General features: G+C 40.1%; 1 protein-coding gene across 6 annotated transcripts in view; it reads left to right on the top strand.

The window, feature by feature from the left end:
• The first annotated feature begins 3,042 nt into the window (after positions 1 to 3,042).
• Positions 3,043 to 13,978, top strand: part of ptprfa (protein tyrosine phosphatase receptor type Fa) — a 385,498-nt gene continuing 374,562 nt past the window's right edge. For 4 of the 6 annotated variants that reach the window (XM_087852896.1, XM_087852895.1, XM_087852893.1 and 1 more), the window contains exon 1: positions 3,043 to 3,595. The gene's annotated coding sequence lies outside the window, so the exon portion shown is untranslated. The remainder of the gene's footprint in view (positions 3,596 to 13,978) is intronic. The other 2 variants (XM_087852897.1, XM_087852894.1) reach the window with 1 other exon arrangement.

Below are 13,978 nucleotides of genomic sequence, written 5' to 3'. Positions count from 1 at the left end.
TACATGCCCCAAAATGTATTCTGTAACGTATTCCGTTACATTACTCAATGAGAGTAACGTATTCTGAATACTTTGGATTACTTAATATATTATCATGCTGTTTACAACTACTACTACTACTGTTTACAACTCCCGTTTCTGCTCGATGACAGCTCGTACTTTTCCTTTTTCTCCCTCCCTCGCTCACAGACACATAACGGGTATGGCAGTCCATTCTCCCTGCAGCACGGACTACACTGCCCATGATGCTACATTCTTTAGAGCTATACCTGTAGCATTCTGCCTGTTAGCTTAGCACAACAACAACAAAAAGGCCTCTCTCACCCAGGAAACACGCAGAGAGAGAGCGTCACTCTGTAACCATGGCAACCGTAACGCTGCCTGGAACAACAGAACGTAGCTGTCAAACAAAACCCAAACAGTCCTGACCCGCCACAATATGAAACAGGGAAGTACCGCCGTGTAATCCATTTATTTCAACAAAGTAACTGTATTCTAAATACCACCTTTTTAAACGGTAACTGTAACGGAATACAGTTACTCATATTTTGTATTTTAGATACGTAACGGCGGTACATGTATTCCGTTACTCCCCAACACTGTTTACCTTGTATGAAACTGGCCAATCACAGTTGATGATAATTCTCTAGGACTACACTGATGCTGGAGTCTCTTCTTCTGTGCTGATCTGTGGAGAACCTCATTGCTCCAGGTGAGGCTCTGTTACGTTGTCACTTTATCTATTCGTCCTGTTCTATATTCAGAACCTATAATATAATCATACCACAGTCATGCTGACAATAACCAACTATACTGATCCAGGCAGATCTATTTCCCTTCTTCACTGTAAGATTCAAAATCCTTCAGTTAGAACGAAATAAAAAATAAGGCTCGAATCTTTGCTGTGCAGCCAGGTTTCCATCACAGTCACGGCCCTTTGTCATATAAAATCTTAATCTGTGGTTTAAAAAATGTGGACCACCACCATTTGTTTTGGACTAAACACTAGCATTTGTTTTTGGGGCAAAGAATTAACCGCCGAGCAGAATAAATGGCTCCAAAATGAAAGCTGAGCCAGCAACGTTTCTGATGCTGCTCTGTTATCTCTCCCATCTAGATGTCCTTGTTAGATTTTCTAGCAAGCTAAAGTTTGTGTTCAAGAAATATTTTCTACCAACTTTTTATTGATTAAGATGAAACACACAAAATAAAAAGCTTTAAGCCTGGACGCTGACCCCTGACCTCTTTTACATCCTCCTCTTGTCCTGTTGAGCTTCACCAGTTAAAAAGCAGCATTCCTAAGTTTATGTTGATAAACTGAATCAGAATCAGATGTGTTCAGTTTAATTTTATTTATATATTTCCATTTCACAACAGTCACCTCAAGGTGCTTTATACTTTAAGGTAGAGACTTTACAATAACTAAAAAGAAATCCCAACAATCATATGAGCAAAAGATGATGCTTTAACTTCAGCGTGTCACAAATGAATTACACTTGAAATGTAACAAACTGTTAGTGGCGTAAAGACATTTTACTCATATATTTTATTTAACATTAGTCTGTGTGCATGGAGAAGACACTCGATGTGCATCTGCTGATTTCTGATTTATTGATTTATTGATTTATTGATTAGCATTCAAATGTCTCAGTGAATACAGAATAAAGATCTACCACAAAGCATGAAAGCACGAGACAAGGCTAATTAAGAAGGTACTGGCTGAAGCATATATGCTTATTACACCAACCCTTTTAACAAAAGGTCTTTTAGCATTCAGCTCATGTACACAGGGCTCGAAGCAAAGAGTAAAACAAACAAACAAACAAACAAACAAACAAACAAACAAACAAACAACTTTCCAGCTTAGATAAGTAACTACATTAAATTAAACGTCACTAACATAATCAAAGCAAAACAAGAGTTTTAGTATTATTATTTTGCCCTTTTCATTCTTGCTGTTTGCTCACAGCGCAACCACGTGCTGACCATTTTAGTTAAAAGAGACAAACAAACAAACAAACAAACAAAAAGCACAAATGCATTGAATTCCTTCTTTGCAGCATCAGCCTGTCTGCGGTGCTCTGCTGTTGAACTGCAGCCATTTATGACCAGAGAGACGATGTCAGGGTTTCCACCATGTTTGCTGGGTGATGTTATAGTACTAAGTTATCAGCTTATGTTAGCAAAGATGATTAGCAACATGCAGCTACAAACTATATGGAGTAGTGTGCAGACCACATAGTCATGACTGTATTTGAAGCTATTTTTTATTTTTGTATGATACCTGATTTATATGGAATATGGCTGAAGTGAACTAAAGCCTGAAATACTTAGTCAGTCATTTGTTTAATAGTAATTTAACATTATATAATTCACATATAAAACTATGAATTGTAATTTTAAATGGTTTAAAAGCAGGTAGAATAGCACATGTAGGCAAGTATGTTTCAAAGACAAAAAGGAACAAAAAAGAAACAGGTGGTTGAATCATCGTCCCCACCAGCCCAAACCAAATCCACGCCCTTGGTGCAGACCACATATGCAGCAGTGCTAACGGCCGAGAAGATTACTAAAACAAAACTTCTTGGCAAGCCTTTAACACACGACAGTTCACAATATTTGCCAAATCATTGCATTAATAAAGACTTTAAGGCACAAACATAAGGCTGTTCAGTTCAGATGAGGAGAAGCCACCGAGAAGTTTCAAATATATCTGCATAATAAATAAATAAATTGCATAAAATAAATATTTGGCATGATTACATTTGGGTATCACTGGTGATTGGCCAAAGTTAAAAAGGTAAGTTGGTTACAAAATAAGTAAAAATATTGAAAATAAATGTTTGTACAGTTTTTCGTCTCATCGTCGCTTTCAGTGCCAGAACTGTAGGAAATCCTTTTCTCTATAGATGGCACCTCTGCACTGTCACAGGCTACAGCAGGTCGATGCTGTGGTGTTAATTACTGCCGGGATCTCCTCTGGAGCAGGTAGCTGATCGCTCATGGGCTCCGACGGGGGAGGTGTCGGGGGACCGCGTTTTCCGTGCGGGGATCGAACCACAGACGCAGCCTGGTGTTGTGTTTAAAGTGTGTAAACGACATTTCTATAGAAATAAATGTCTTTATGAGCAGGATGATTAATGCGATTAACGAGGAGCCTGTCAGTGTGTAAATAAACTAGGACGTCTTTGACAGCCTCCACCCAGGAGCCTAGAATATTACCGGAAACAGCCGAACACAGCCGACGCCTCCCGAGGGTGTGTGTGTGGACAAAGTGTTAGGGATGCTGCTCTTTCAGAGCGCGGCTACCGCGGACGGTCAGGGAGCAGACCGCTGGCTTACCGGGAACACTAACCGACGCTGAGGCGGGGGAAGCTCCACGCACGGCGGCAGCTGAGCGGAGGATTTACCTGACGCTCCTCACGGTGCATTTACGGACCTTTTTCTTATCCACCTCGGGGAATTAGACCAAGTGTTGTGGGACTGGAGGAATTCCAAGACTCTTTGCTAACTGTCTGTAATCTTGGGACCCCCGTGCATTCATTTCTTCAACATCTTCTCCGAAATGCAAACGTCCAGGAAACCCTAGAATATGGTGAGTTTAAAGGTCTTTTCCCCTTTTAAACTGCTTTTTCGTGGAAAGTGTCACAGATGGAAGAAATGCAGCGCTGTGTGGTGACAGCTGTTAGAGAGGAGCGTCCTGCAGAATGGACACACTGAAGGCGAGAACGCATTTTGTATTCACACAAGTCCGTCAACTCTCACTCACACCTAACAATGCAGTCTGCACAGAGGGAACACAACAACACCCAAACTATTATTTTAAGAAGCATATAGAAATCATCTTTAAATGAAACAACAAAGCATGTCTCCAAAATCTCAGTTGAATTATTGAATGTAAATGTGAGGATTATATAAATGTATCATGTCGTGCAGGTACAGTATGAATGATGAATACAGTCATCTTTTTTACCATTAATTTGTAAATGATATACGCATTATATATTATGTGTATATTATAGATGCTTTTCTGGTAGATGATCATATTGCTACAGTTGTGAAAGTGTTGCCCACATTTATGGGAATATTTGCGCTGTCACGAAGACTGTCACAGTAGTTTTCCCCCATGGTGCGCTGTTATTTTTGGCATCAGGGTTTTTTAATGCATTTTGATGGGAGCATCTCTCCGCACAGGCACATAATGGCACAGTTGTTCTGCGCACTGAAAATCTTTGCGAGTCAGGGCACTGCTCCCTGTCCTTTTGTATAAGATGTCATTTCTGCAGCAAGCTGTGCAGCCCCCCATTAATCGGTCATTAGTTAAGTTATTAGTTTCATTAATTGCAGACTCACAAGTCTGAGCTTTCAGTTTAGACTTTGTCTTGGTGACATTAATTAAAATGTACAGTTTAATGCGTTTTGCACGATGATGATAAATGCACGTGTGAGAACAGAGCGACCTGCGGACTTGTTACCGGAACATTTTAGTGTGAAACGGTTAAATGTGTCAAAGCATTACGTGAGTGGGCTTTCTGGAAATAATACAGGCCTAGTTCGTGCACAAGTCTTTCAGTATTCTACTCTACGCGTAAATTCAGCCTCGGCTCTGTTGTGGCGTCTGTGTGGCAGCCCGCGTGTTCGCCTGCTTATCATCGCACGGCTTCACACTCAGCCGTCATTCTTCCGGCAGTTTCCTAAAACAAGAACAGCGAACTGTCCTGTTCGTGCTACTGATGCAAAAAATTAAATTCCCGCGAGGCTAAAAAAGGGTAAAAGAAGAGGGATGGGAGTGCGTGACTCGGTGTGACAGAGTGATAATTGGCTGTCAGCTCACCTGGATTTGACGGAGCTCTAATTAGGCTGGATGGAAAACAGAGAGCGAGCGAGGCGGGCGGAGTGAAGGAGTGCAACAGATGGAGGGAAAGGGGTGAGGACGGGGATGCTGGATAGCAGGTGGAGTCACAGAAGCAAGATGCAGAGAGAGAAGACGTGGAGGGAGCGTATTCTTCGTGTGTGTGTCGCTCATAAATGCATCAGCTGAAAGCCAGCACTGTGAGTCTGCGTGTTTGTGTGTTGCTCCTCTCACCCTGGTGAAAGCAGCAGGAGGCTTGGCCCTGAATGCTGAATGCTTCACTGCTGCACACACACGCATACACACGCACACGCCGGTGGCATTTATAGGATTTCTTAAATTGGGTGGCACAAGGGGGCCGAAGAACATCAGATTAGGAATGAATACAGTATAGAAAATTGGTTTAGAAAACATCATTTTCAGGCTAATACGCAGCTCTGCGCGCTTGTACGGATGCATTACATGAAAAGTGACATTGCCCAAAAGTTTAAATGTTGTTTCGCAAAACTAGAAATTAGACTCTACACGAGTAAATGTCACGCAGCCACATGTACAAAAAGACTTGGCATTAAAATAAAGTCCTGAAACTCAACATGCTTCCAAACTACGTTCAAACGGCGCACACACACTGGTTGCACAGCAGCTGTGCAGCTTCTGGCTTCCTGGCAATTAATCAGCAGGTTTTTCTCCCGACATATCCTGACAAATAATAACCATCTAAAGCTGTTTCTGCATCAGACACCAATTAAAACATTCCCTCCATTCTATCAGTCACATTTTCATATTTGTGACATTTTTGCAGCTACGTCTGTAGCTTTGAATGATTCCAGGACTTTGCTGTCAACTGTCACATGGCTGTTCCCTCAAAAAAGGTCAGATGAAAGCTTTTCACAGCACTGCAGGTTTTCAGTTTGCACTCTTCAGAATTGTTAATAATTACTCACTTAAACTACCTGGACCTCAAAAACTGGGTTTAAAAGGCTAAAGGTTTGCACATTGCACTTTGTCTGGCAGCAAAGGCAGAAACAGCGTCACATTTCTTTGTGTTTGTAGCTCAACAAATCAACACGGGCTTGGAACCCAGAATTAGCTGTTCCATCAACCACATGAGCAACATTACAAATAAACCAACATAAATCCAGCTGGATGCACCACCCACACACGCACACACACACACACACACACACACACGCACACACACACACACACACACACACACACACACACACACACGCACGCACGTTTGTCATATTTGAATCTTTTTCATTAAGTTATTCACCAAAAATGTCAGATGTGATATTCTGCTGTGGAAAAGCGTAACTGCAGCATCGTCTCGCTTTAATAAAATGATTACTTAAGTGAATCATTTCTGAACAGCTGACGTCATCTTGATATTTTTCAGTTTGAGGCTTTACTCTGGTTCTTAACAGAGTTGCTAAAAGGTTTTTCTTGTAGTTAACTAAAACTAACAAAACTTTTTAGGTGATTAAACAAGAAAAAAACAAACAAAAAAAACTGAAAACTAACTGAAATGTTACATTTATAAAACTCCCTGAAATAAAATAATTACATTTCTTTAGATTTAGTTTTTGTAAATTTGGTCTAATTTGTCAACACAGCCAGTCTGAGGAAGCTAACAGCGAAAACTATTCAAAAACTCAACTAAAGCTGAACATTTTAAAATAATAAAATCTAAGCTCTGGAAAACTGCCTGCTCTGGAAACGAGCTGAAACTAATCTAAATTACAAAGAAAAACGCTGAAGTCTATCAAACTTTGCTTCGGCCTTCATCAAACATGCCTGCTGTGAGGTCAGTCACTCTGTCCAGAGCACATTATTCTGAAAGGTCTTTGTATGTTCATGAGTTTTGGAAGCACCTTTGTTCTCTTTGGACCTCAAAGGATTTTTCTCTGAAATTCCATGAAAGTCAAATGTATGCGGTGCTTTTCTCACAGTAGATGTATCTTCTTTGGCAGCTTCAGAGTCGCCTACAAAGGATGTGAAGACATTTTCGAGATCTTGCTGATTTCTTTTTGCATCAGTTTATCTGTCACGGGCAGAAGCTTGTGGAACAAAGTGAGCACTGCTTTGTGCTTGAAGATTATTTCTTTCAGTGAATTTATTTTACAGTTTTAGGAGAGCCCTTTAGAGTGCCAACGATAGCCAAGTGGTCAAATGTTTAAATAAATTAACTCGCTGATGATTTTCTAATCACTGGTACCTGATAGGAGTTCAAGGTCGTTATAAGCGGGTTTTATTAACTGTGTCGTTTATTGGATCATAATAGCTTTAGCTGTTGATACTGTTCCACAGAGGGTCGAGTGCTTGTTCAAATATGTATGAAAGAGGCAACACTTTCAATTAAAACTTGTTGTTTTGTCCTCGACCTTTAAATCCAACTCAAAGCTTTTTTCTGAATTAGATCTTCTACTAGTGGCAAAGAATGTTAGAAGCTCAGTTTATAATAGAAAAGGCAGCAGCCATGTCCTATGTTAATGGCTTTGTGGCTCTAACTACATCATCTCACCTCCTCTTCAGTCATAATTACTAAGACCATTAAAGAGTAGGCCTAAATAACTCTTAATGCTAATTCGTGACATGGTTGAGTAGAACTCTACATGAAAATATATATATACAGTTGAAAAGTGACATAAAAAGCCTTCAATGGAACATTAACTTACTTATGTAAAATAAATTAACTGCTTTTAAAATGTCAAATCACACTTTTTGAAAATAAGATTGATTGAAAACCAGGTTTTTATCAGATAAGATTAAATAACTTCACATACCAAAAAGCTGGGATTCTTTGTCTTGATCACAGCTCCATCTGAAGCTGCTGGCATTACAGCTGAATGCAGGCTGGCTCCCCTCCATTTCTGCTCACACTCAGCCATCCTCTGCACATTGATAAATTGTGTGTAATTTCAGGGATGAACAAGCATGAAAACATATGGGTGGAAAGGGCTGCTATGTTTTGGCGTTCTGTATATACAGCTATTTTATCCAGGTTAGAGAGACAAGAGGACTAACCACGGCCATGCTTTATAGCTCTATTTTTAATGAATTTTAAACACTTTTTAAACAAATTCTATTCATTTATCTATCTGTGATATTCAACATGACAGCTGCTATCATGAAACCTACCAGATGAAATAATCTATTAACTTTTAAGATTAAAGAAGTGGTATGATAATTAAAAAATCAATAATCAAAAAACGATTATCTTTTTCCAAAACACAAAACATTTACACACACACACACACACACACACACACACACACACACACACACACACACACACACACTGTAAGTCTTTTAAACTGTCTGCCGATATCAGTGCCCAAGTTCAGCGCCCTCTAGTGGCCATGTGAATAAGTGCATATAAAATTGTCACTTCCATGAACTTGGTAGAAACACTGGAAACGTCCCTACATACAGTTTCATTCATACATACCTCTATCTATGGTAGGTGACAGTGACATTGGTTGGGCACAACCATGCAGTTATTTAGCTGAAGGGCTTTTTTTCATTTCATATGACACAATTAAATCAAAGTATAACGAGAAAATGTTCATTGCTGCAACTTAAACTGCTTATTTTGTAGATACAGGCTAATGTGTCCAAAGTAATGGATCTCAGTCTCTTCTGACCTCTCATTCTCATTGGCTGCTGACTGGTCTTGCACTTCTTGGAGGAAAAATATATTTTCTGAAAACTCGTCGTATTGCATGATCTGATAGCCCCTTGTTGTTGTTCCTTTATTGTCATAAATGAACCAATGACGTTGTCTTAGTATTCAGTTAGCCAAGATTAGCCAAGAAGTTAGCTATTGCTATTAAAACCTACATTTGGCTGAAAAACTGACTTGATATTATATTGATTATATTGAATAAATTAATCAAGAAAATAAATGCAATATTTACACTTTGTTCTAGGAGAGTTTTTTTTTTTCTTTTATCCTCACTTTGCAAAGCTGTGACATCACAGCAACCTGATTGGTCAGTTGCAATGTTGGTGAACCAGTATTACTATGATGATGCAAGAACCACACCAACACGTGTTCATCAGTGAAATCTGGGTTTGCTTTTGCTTTGGATTGAGCCATTGCCCACTTACTATGCTAAGCTAGTCTAAGCACATCCTGCCTCCACCTGCAGCTCTCATTGACCTGACACTGACCCAGCGCAGTCTCCTTCAGTCTGCTGCCTGGTATGGATTGATGCCTCTGCTTCTCAGCATTAGTCCCATAAACCTAAATGTTTAAAATGTACAAATACATCACTCTTTTCAACTTTATTGTTTTTATTTTTAATTAAAAAACCAAACAAAATTAAGGCAATTTGATTAAATCTGAGATGACAAACAGGCCAAGCAGATGGGGAATCTTACTCGCTCTCCTTGTTGACAGTTTCTTGAAAAATCTCCAAGAACACATCTCCCCACTCTGCTGTCTCATTACCATACTGTGTCTTAGACCAAAGCAGGAGATTGTCTTAAAACAGTGCCTCGTGTGGGTCTTAAAACCTGCTGTGTGAAATCATGAAAGACGTTTTCACTCCTGGGACCGCTATCTGGGCCCGAACCCAAAAGATTCCTGTGCATCCTTCCCTCAGCAGAAACACCGGTTTCCCCTTCTTTCCTCCTGTGAACATGAAAGCGAACAGATGCTCGGCTCTGTTTTTATTTGTCTGGAGTCACAGTTGCTTTAAGAATGAGATCAGATTGCAGCAGGTTGCGTTTCCTGCTGCAGCACCTTCAAAGATAAACATGTTTCTTAATCATAAGCTTTGTAACAACACAGACGGCTGCTCCCTGCTATCATCCCATCTCATCTGTCTGTAGTATACACCAGTTGTTTATGGGTGTTTTCTGCCAAACTACAGCTGAGGCGGAGAAATGTGATGAATGCAGTTTGTTTGCCTGTTTGTCAGCACAAGAACAACCGAGCTGAAATTCATCAGCTGTGGTGGGGAGGCGAAAAACCCACCCACATCTCGGTGTGGATCACGATGATGTTCTCTAAAACTGCAAAGTAGAGCGTCGGCAGTGTCCTTCTAGTGAGGTACTGTATCGGGAAGAGCTCTTTTTATTTATTACCTTTAATTTCAAAGGAAATGTGTGTTTAATGTTATTGTTGGTGCTAATTTTAATGTGAAAACAGCAGAATATTCAACAGTTATGCAGTTAGAGGTGTCACAGACTTCATCTGCAAACTAAGTTTAAGGTCTTGTGTCTTCAGTTTTAACTTCGGGTGCTGAGAGTGCTGAAAGCAGTAGTTTTGTGGTAAACGCTGCGACTCTGCAGAGAAGAAAACTGATAAGATAGCAACAGGCTGTTCGGCTTCCTGTGGACATGATTGGATGCGAGTTCAGCTTGTCTCCTGTGTGCTGTGGCATTGTTCCTGTGCTGATTGACCCATCTACTGCACAGTCCAGTTTGTCTCCTTTCATTCCCACAATAGAGCTGCAGGACAATAGCCAGGTTTTTCATTCAGACTCTCTATTATTTTGTGTTCAGCTAAAGAGTGGCTGCAGTGTTGTTGTTTTATTTCAGCTCAGACTGGGAGCAAGATCCTATCAGCACTGACAGCCCTGTGATTTGCCCACTGTGACACAGGATATTTTCTGGTATCAAAAATGACCTCTGTTATGGGTATTTGGCTTGTGTGGGTTTTGTGCGCGCTGCAGACGCTGTGTTCGTCATCGAAGAAAGAAGGAACAACCCGCAGAGAGAGTGTTCACAAATCGAGAGACTCTCAGATCACCTGCCATACATCCTAGTGACATCAGGTGGTACTAACGCAAAAACTCATGCACAGAAATGACGGATGGGTCACAAATGTGAAAATGATTCAGTAAGGTGCTGGGCCACCATGCGCCTCCAGGGGAGTTTTAGTGCTCCTGTAGTTCTCAGGTTCCTCAGCTCTGCTGGAGGGATGCAGCTTTCAGTGTGCTCAGGATTACTTCTTTGCTTTTTGCAGACGTTGTGGTGCTTCTTTTATCATCATGCAGCCTGACCTCCAGCCTGTGTCTGTGTGGCAGGCATCTATGAGGATTAGCACTTCTAAATCAGATGCCAAAGGGTGGAGCACCCACCCCAGGGTTGGAGATTACTTGTTGCCAGAAGAGTGTAGGGTAGTGACCCACAGAATAAGAAGGATAAGACTTCTTCTGTGTCTAGGCCCATCCTTAAAAATTGGGTAAACAAATTAACAACAGCTAACCATTTAATCACCAGGAGATTTACCACTCCAATAATCATCACTCTTTCAGTGTGCATGGCCATTGCTATGACCTGCCCTCTGTCCTCCTGTGCACACGCTGGTATTCACGTTGTGCTGTATCTGTTCTGTCTGTCAGTTACGGCTCCATCACATGCCCGTGCTGCTGTATGCTGAATGATAAGCTGCTCTTTACTGCAGTGCATCAATTAATAAGGCTTCAGAGGCTGATAGCTGAGCTGCGGGATAATGCCACATATTCTTGGAAGATATTTGAAATTATGGAGAGGAATATAATGTGAAATTTAGAGTAGATACAGGCATTAAAAACCATCACCTCAGTGCCTTTCTCCTCAGTGAAGCCCTTCTTCTACTCTCCTCCAAACTGCTGGATGTTATGGATGAATAGGTTCTAGTGTTGGAGCTGTGACCTGGATGTGCCCCTAGATGCTGTGTGAATGTAAAACTCATCATCAGCTCGAGGCTATCGCTGGATCAAAGTAACACAGTCTAATTATTTACCCCACAGTTGGAGGATAACACCTTCATGCCTTCAATAATCACGAGGCAGCTGTTTTTAATCCAAACTCATTTCAAATTTGGAAATATTTTTATTTATGTCAAATCATTGGCTGCTTGTAAGTTTGTGTGATTGGTTAAACTCAGTGGAGAAATTCTGCTATATTGCACAAATGTAGTTAAGGCTACATTTGTGTGTTCTTATAGAAAATATGATGAAAGTAGTGGCAAGTAAAAATGAAAACGAGAGTCTGAGTATAATAATTCCTAAATAGTTCATATGATACTTTGGTTTAACCCCTGAATCTGCCATCTTCTGTGTTGCTCCCTCTCAATGGCAGCATTGGATCAATCCCATATCATTGATTCTTGTCCATATCTGGTTCCAGTAGCCCCCGTCTCGTCAGCATGACCTGTTTCCTCAATACCTGTTGGGCCGTGTTAAGTAGTGATGGTAAATTTGATTCTTTTTACTGAATCGTGTTTTAATGAGTCACCCACCAAAGTGAATCGGGTTTTTTGAGTCATTTGATTCACTGAGTCAGTTGACCAGAGAGTGCAAAAATGTACATTTTCACTTAAACTTAATTTGTTTCTCTTTTTATGTAAATCCTACTGCTCAGATGAATGATTCTAAAAGAAAACAACTATTTTATAGAGCAAAAAAGAGCAAAAACATTTCTAAAAGTAAGCAATTTCCTATCAAAATTGCTATTTTTATTTTATTAGTATTTTCCTTAAATGTATCAAATATATATTTTCTCAATTAAATGTCCACTGAGCTGTGAGCCAGGGGGCGGTAATGCGCCTTAACATTGGTTGCCAACCAAGAAGAAGAAGAAGCTGTGAGCCAGGAGGGAGGGGGTGAGTAGCTGAAATGTGCTGTTAGCATGTTAGCATGTTAGCTGTTAGCATGTTAGCAGAGCGACGCTACTGTGAACCGAGTAGCTATTTTCTTGATGTGAGCTTCTACTCAGGGTTTTTTCTTCCAGTTCAGAGCAGAAATGTTTTTGTTAAGAAACTGGATGTTGTGTTTTTCGCCACAGTTTAATTATAAGCTAGATACATTGCTGCTAACAACAACAGGGATGTCAGCGAGTCAGTTGGGCTTGTGAATCATGATTCATGAGTCAGTAAAGTGATTCTCGGGTTTTGAACGATTCGTTCATGATTCGCGCATCACTAGTGTTGAGTGATGAAGTCAGTCCAGATTTTTATGGCTTCAGGGGTGCATCTCTGCTCTTGCTTACAAGAATGAATGTCTACAGCCGTGTGTAAAACACGATGGGAGAGCGTTTCAGCTCGTGGTGTTGAAGATGAAAACCTGTCAAATATCTGAGTTTTTCAAAACGACAATGACCCAAACACATGAGCCACCACCACGGTGGGACACTATCAGTGTTGGTCAAGTTACTTGAAAAAAGTAATCAGTAATTAATTACTGATTACTTCCCCAAAAAAGTAATCCCGTTACTTTACTGATTACTTATTTTCAAAAGTAATTAATTACTTAGTTACTTAGTTACTTAGTTACTTTTTAAAAACATGATTTACAACCTGAATAGGTGATAAAGCGATAGATCTTTCAGCCCAATTCTACTTTTTCTACATAATCCATCATACAAAATGTAATCAAATGGAAAAGTATTTTTTTAAAACTTGTTTTATTAGTTTTAATCTTTTAACTTTATGCATGAAGCAAAATTTTAATTATATGTACCATTCTCTGACTGGAAGAAATTAGTTTAACATTTAAACCTATTTTCTGCACATTCCAGCACATATATATATATATATATATATATATATATATATATATATATATATATTGTGTTTACACTCACTCTTTCAGATGCAAGTAAAACACAGCAGAAAATAAATAAAGTCAAAGACTAGCGGTCCTTTTGCTCTATTTTCACCTGTAAAGCAGGAGTAGAGTAGGCGGAGGTTTATCCTGGTGCAGGTGTGCCGCAGCGGTCAGTGGAAGGATACCGCAGTTTCTCTGTGAGTTTCCCATTACGTCGTAGCTACTCGGTGCTTGCTTGGAAGTTTAGGGGTTTTTTTTTTCGCTGTAAAAAGAAGTTTTCTTCCCACGCACAGCGGACACTAATGTTTTTGTCACTTTTTACGGAATCAAACTCAAAATAAGGTCAGTACTTCCACGCTTTAAACGCTGCATGCTCATACTCTCTCCCGCACTCGATATATGATCCATTGTTGATCTGCACACAGCTGTTGTCACGAACATCACACTCCCTTACGTCACTGTCATGAGACATTCTCGCAAGAAAATCACGGTTTTAGTAACGCAGTAACGCAGCGTTCCTACGGGAAAGTAACGGTAATCTAATTACCGTTTTTGCAATATTAATCCCTTACTTTACTCG

The sequence above is a fragment of the Neolamprologus brichardi genome, chromosome 15 (genome assembly GCF_056152115.1).
Source record: "Neolamprologus brichardi isolate AB-2024 chromosome 15, ASM5615211v1, whole genome shotgun sequence".
NCBI lineage: Eukaryota > Metazoa > Chordata > Actinopteri > Cichliformes > Cichlidae > Neolamprologus > Neolamprologus brichardi.
The sequence above is the reverse complement of the archived record's forward strand: the minus strand, read 5'-3'. Positions and strand labels throughout refer to the sequence as shown.